The following is a 6,410-nucleotide window of genomic DNA, read 5'->3' as shown; positions in this document are numbered from 1 at the left end:
ATCTCCAAAGATCCACTAATTTTTCTTTGGCCCCGTTAAAAGTATGCTATGTAAGCCCACTCATCTTATTTTCAACCTCGAAAATTGAAATTAATCAATTAACATATGTAAGCCCGTTATTTGGCAAATGAAATGAATTTCGACCATTAATTATTCATTGATGCCCAGCTTGGATTATCCAAGTCACACTAATTTTCCACCAAAGTGCTCAGATAGCACAGAAAGTATTGAACTTGCAACCTTCCCCCTACATGAGGGTAGCTCTTATAGGGACGTCCTAAAGTCTAGGGTTGACCTAAATTGATGTAAGGGAAAGGGGGCGCATTAATGAGCAATTCCCCTTCCAATCAGGCCAGGCACTAATCCCATGCGACTGGAGGGGGTTTGCCTCTCATCAATGTTTCATTGGCCGCCCCTCCCCCGTGAGAAAACATGAGCACCTAAGATGTGCCTATAACTAATCTAAGGTGGATGCATCTTAAGTGCCTACAAGATAAAGAGCGAAACTACAAATAGCATAGACTCAAGTTCAATTACGTTACAAGATTGAGACTAATACTCAAAAAGAGACTTGAGAGCTTGCTTGATGATATTGCTTGAATGAATCTCCCTTTTATGGGAGTGGATACATACTTGCATATGCTTGCTCACATGTGAGATAACACCTCCATGCCATGTGGCAGCATGCCCTTGATTCATACCTTTGCCTCTAATTATGTGCTCATGGCACCACATCTCTCAACACCTCCCCTTGGTACCATGATGCATTGCCTACTACAAGATGGTCAGATGTGAGTTTACAAAAGAAAATTCCATCACCTCACCTTAGTACATACTTGCTACTTAAGGTGTCATGTGTGGTATTACGACATGATCAATATTAGAGGGTACACAACCATTGGCAAGTGCTCAAGTTTGATAATTGAAAACCAAGGTCTACTCATTACAGCAGGCAGCCTAGAGGGAAGTTTTTGTTTTGTGAGCTCTCCTTAAGCCACGTGCACAATTCTAGGCCCTTTATTTTACATTGATCTAAGGGTTAAAACAATGAATCTTCCAAAATTTTCCCAAAAGCATACCAAAGATTTAGATTGTAAAAGCATGCAGTTCGTTTTGAGCATACAACGCCCTGAATTAAAGCTCCTTATCAAACATGAAGAGTCCCTTAAGCTTCGCTCAACTACTCATCATTGAGTTGGGATGGTCAATGCCATAGCCTGACACTTCTACGATTGAGTGGCTCTAAGGTAGGTGATATTGGAGAAGAACACGACATGGGATTGCAAGCGAAAGAAATAGGAGATTATGTTCCATCAGGATCCACGTACAGCCTGATGCTCCAATCTTTTTCCAGTATGTTGTTGAACCTTTTTCATGCCTCTAAACAAGAAGAGAGAGAATTTTAAGTAGTTAATAGTTCTCTATATCTTTCACTCTATGCATGAGGCCTATCGTAGTTTTTAACAGCAGTTTCAAAACGTGCCAGGAGCTAGCTAGAGATGGAGAAGCGACCTGCGATAATATCTTCATTCAAGCCATTCAAAGCATCGAAGAGCTCTTTTCTTCGGCCTCACCATGCTGCAGATTGTGGATCATGTCGAATCCCAAACTTTGCCAATGTCTGGGCTCGTTTATTCAAGAGCTCCAAACGAGCAATCCATTCGTAATGAGTGATCTGGAGGAAGCTCCCACTTCTGCACCGCTTCTACTTGGAGGACCCAATGCTTCTCGATGCACTTGAGTAGTACAATCCACTGTCACGCTCTGTAACTTTCCCCAATACTATCCTTCTCATTCTAACTATTGCTTGATCTCTTAGTCGCTACCTACCCAAAACTTACTTAGGCAAACTAAAGTTCTAGGCGCAATTGTTGCAATAGTCAGATGGTCGAGTTGATTAACACAAGCTAATCCTCTATTAGCAGGGATAAAGTATGACCACGAATTGCCACAGCAACTAATTATGGAGCATCTTTGAAGGGTTTGTTGCTTTGTCTAGCAAAGAGAGGATTGTGGTAGCACATTGAAGAGGAAGCACATTGAGCTCGGGCACTACAAGGTCCTATGTTGATGTATAAGCTGCTCGATAACCATGAACCCGCACAAAGGCATGTCCATGACTCTCCACCAGAATGCTTAGCGTATCGTGAGTGATGAAAGGTCTCGCACTCTTGCTGCTCCAACCAATGGAGCCCTTGTTGAATGTGGCGTGAGTGTCTTGGATACCTCGGCATCGTAGCTATAAGAACTTTAAAGCCTCGACTAGAAGACACCATCCATGAGATCATCAAAATCTCTCTTTGCAATGCTCATATATAGATGACACTGCAAAACTTCCAGGAATAGCAGAATGCAAAGGTAAGTCATTCTATGAGGAACTTGGAGTGCTCCACTACAAATTCGAGCTCGACATCCAACGCCTCAACTCAATTGCAAAGTCGACAATGATGGTGATCAAGTGATCGTAATAAATGATCATGCTTAAGAAATCTTTGGCAATGGAGCACCTTAAGATGAGCAAGTTTGTCATGGCTTTGGATCTTGGCTTGCGTGGAAGAGTTTTTAGCAAGAATCCTAGTAATTTCTAAGAGGCTCTTCATGTTGCTTTGAAGAAATATACCACCCTTCAAATTGATTCCACGTTCCTATCTTCTCCAAGTGTGCCAACTCCACCACCTCATGTAGAGGTAGCTTCAACATCTCAAGTACAAGCCCCATCATTGGATCACAATATTGCACAGAGTTATGGTAGAATTTGTTGATTTAATGTTGCACTTAGTCAATGTAAGGCCACCTAGAGTTCCACGAGATGAGGATAAGCCTAGAGATACAAGCAATGTCACTTGTTATGAATGTCAAGAAAAGGGACACTATCGCCCCAAGTGTCCAAAATTGAGGAAAAGAGAGGATAAAAGCATAGCACTTCTAGGCATGTTTAGAGAGAGAAGAAGAAACTTTGATGCCATTGATGATGAAAAGAGGTAGAAAAACTAGAAGTCAAGAAGAAGAAGGGGATTCAAAAGAAGAAGAAGAAGAAGAAGAAGAACAAGACAAAGTAGAGAAACATAAGAAGAAGAAGAAGTCTTCTAAAGGAAAATCGCATAGTCAGATTTTCCTCTTGGACGAGGATCTCTTAGCTATGACCTCTTGACAGACCTTGGGGATAAAACTACATAAATCACATTTGGCCATTAGTTGGAGCTCCATGTTGTCTGCCTTTGATAACTATTCAACCGACATGTCATTGTATCCCCTAGGTGTCCGGTACTCAGGTGCACTGCAAAATTGTAGGGCTTCTGTGAGCCCGGCCCATGGAGAAGAGGAAAAGACTGTGACAAAAGAAGCTAGCTCTTGAGGCTATACTGTGGTGGTGGCCACGCATGAGGCTCAAACCCTGGAGTGGCGAGGCTTAACTTCCGCGAGACACTCCAACAACCCTGTACATTGCTTGGAATCTTTTGCTTTGGAATATTTGGGGATCAAACTCCTTGAGTTTGAGTTGTAATCCTTTCATGGATATTTTCATTGGCTTGGCTATTTCCGTGGACTTAGACCTGAAATGTGCACGTTGCCTGCAATCTTTGGTCTTGGTGTTAGAACATACAACCTGTGCCTGGAATCCTTGGACTTTGGCTATTTGGGGATCAAACTCCTTGAGTTTGAGCTATACTCCTTCCATGTGCACATTGCTTGCAATCACTGGCCTTGGGGTATTTGGGGGTCAAACTCCCTGGGCTTGTCCGTTGAAGTAGATCATGTGGCATGATCACCTCTAATCACTGATTACCCTGCATTCAGCGACTGTACTCTATGGATGTTAACATGCCCCCTTTCCTGTTGTTGATCCGTCCTTGGGTCAACTACATTGGAGGAGGTTGGTGGTAAGGACTGGCTATTGGACTATGTCACGGTCCAATTGCCGTTGAGGGAGGCGAGTGAGGTACGAGCGATACTTTCAAAAATGGGTGGTGTGCATGTCCTCGTACGTGTGGATGTGATGTCTGTGGAGATTGTGGATGCGGAGGTAGAGGCAGAGGTCCTAGAATTGTGTTGGAACGATGTCGAGATTAAAGACAATCTGGTTGTTTAGATTATGGAGGCAGTCATTAAGGAGGCAACTGTGGGTGGGGAGATCACGGAGGAGTAAGAGGAGGCGGCGGTTAAAATATACCGCTATAATGATGGCAGGATTTGGAATTGGGCCATACATGTCATTGAATGATTGGAGGCAGAAGCAAAACCCCTCCTGAGTCATCTCTTTGGGGAAGTTGTACTTTGGAAAGTTGTACAACCCATTTGCATCCTTTTGCTGGAGTTCTCTGAATGTGGCCCAAGTCCCAAGTCCATCGTCGTTCCATGGGAATATAGAGTGGGTGGACTCGACGATCGAGGGGTGCACTATGGTCATAGTGCCAAAATTTCTCCATCTTCAAGAAGGGGAGTCGCCATTGTGGTTGTAGAATGGCATCTACATCGGTCGTGGGCGTTGGAGCATCGAGGGCGAGGATGTATCCTCTCGTGCGCTTTGGATGCATGCATTGCCAGTCATCGAAGGACTGTGTGATGAATTGTGTGAGGGGGCACACCTCAAGAATTTCGTTAGAGATTGAGGTGAGAGCCCTCAAGCTGGCGCTTCCAATGGTGCATTAGCACGCTGTTTGGTAGGTCTTGAAAAGATTGTAAGTTTGGGCGCCATTGGACATCTTCAGGGGGGAAGCTAGCGGGGATGGTGGAGCATCATCATCTGCAATTGGCATGGGCTCCAGCTTTGCTGTGCCTATTGGCGTTGATGCGTCGGCTTCTTGTGCAAAATTGGCTACCTTGAGCAGCATGTTGAAGGCTGCATCAGGAAGGTTGAGAGGAGCATCAGAGGAGATGGATGGGGAGGTCCCATGCTGTGCGGTAGTGGTGTTAGAGGCATTGGTGGAGTACTCGGGCAGTGTTGTCCAAGGGAGGGGAGGGTGGGTGGCTTGTTGGGTGGGTTGGACGGGATCTGGAGGAGGCGGTAGTAGAATTTTGGCAGGGGCGGTAGTATTAAAGAGGGTGATTGCTTCGTTTCCCTCTTTCTCAGTGACTTCCTCCAGGTAGGCTACGTGAATTGTTTCAAAATTGCTCAACAAGGACTCAAGTGAGTCTTGTAGCACCCTATTGAAGAGGATTGTTATGCCGAGGGGGTGGTAGGTTGTGGACTGGTAGGCCGCAAGGTGCCCCTTGAGATTGGATGGCAGAGGCTCGGCCATAGGTCTGCATCCAATTGATGTTTGCATGGAGACTTTTGGGTGTGCAGACCCACTGTGTAAGTTCCTCGAGCTTTGTGATTTGCATCACTTCATCGTCCGTTGGATAATTAAGGGACTCAGTGATGATGCGGCACCAGGCTTGAAAATTGAGGAGGATGGGATGGGCGGATAATGTCTGGAGATCGAAGGGGCAGAGAAGAGAAGTATGAATGGCTAAGATGGGGCAGCAGTGGTCGGGGTTATAGAAGGATAGTCTAGAGGGTGTTAGGAGGAAGTGGAGTAGTGAGATCTAAGTGGAAGATGAGCTTTTGTGCGCGGAGTGAATCAAAGTGCATTTGGAGGGTCTAGGGGATGGTGTGCGGCACAAGTGTGTATGTGGCAAATTGTGTGGAGACCTCCCTGTACATCCAAAACTCTTGTTGCTCTCGGTCTTCCAATCTTGACTTCTTGGATTGGCTGGTGGCATGCTAGCGTTCATTTTTCGCTTGGAGGGAAACCGTAAGTTCCCTCTCTTGTGCTAGGAGATCCTGTAGAGATCGGATCTATTGTTCTTAGTGCTCCTGTGATCGGGCGTATTATGTCTCTACCTGCGTTTTTTGTTCCAGCGTTGTTTGCAGGTTCTACTTTGCCTTGTCGGCCTGGTCCATGAGCATCTGGACCAGGGATTCGCTTGTGGCGAGGTCATCTTTTACCTTCGTAAGAGCAAACTCGAGATCCTCAGCCTTGGCTCGGTACTCCTCCGCTCGTTGTACTTCTGCGTGGCCTATGGCTTGGGCTGCAACCATCATGGATTGGATGTCATGTGCAGAGAGATGGGCCTAAAGGAGACTGGCTGAGAGCTATGAGGCTTGTTCCTGCCTCCTCTGCAAAATTTTGCGGGCGACCTGTGGGAGCTATGCCATGGCTTCAAAGAGGTTCTATTCCATCAGGTCTACACATGATAATTGCTTGGCTGACATGTGGCTATAGCCACTTGATGCCCTATATTGGGGTGCACTGAGGGTGCACTGCAAAACTGTAAGGCCTCTGCTAGGCCTACCCATGGAGAGGAGGAGGTGTCGGTGGCAAAGGAGGTGCCGGTGGCGAAGGATGTGGTCTCCTAAGGGGTTGTGGAGACTAAGACATAGGGCACAGCGGGGGTGGTCGGTGTGGCTCTGGCTCCTGGATGGA

This window comes from Dipteris shenzhenensis, chromosome 27, assembly GCF_047967505.1.
Source record: "Dipteris shenzhenensis isolate YYH24624 ecotype China chromosome 27, Dip_SZ_1.0, whole genome shotgun sequence".
In the NCBI taxonomy this organism is placed as follows: Eukaryota; Viridiplantae; Streptophyta; class Polypodiopsida; order Gleicheniales; family Dipteridaceae; genus Dipteris; species Dipteris shenzhenensis.
This window is presented reverse-complemented; position numbering follows the sequence as displayed.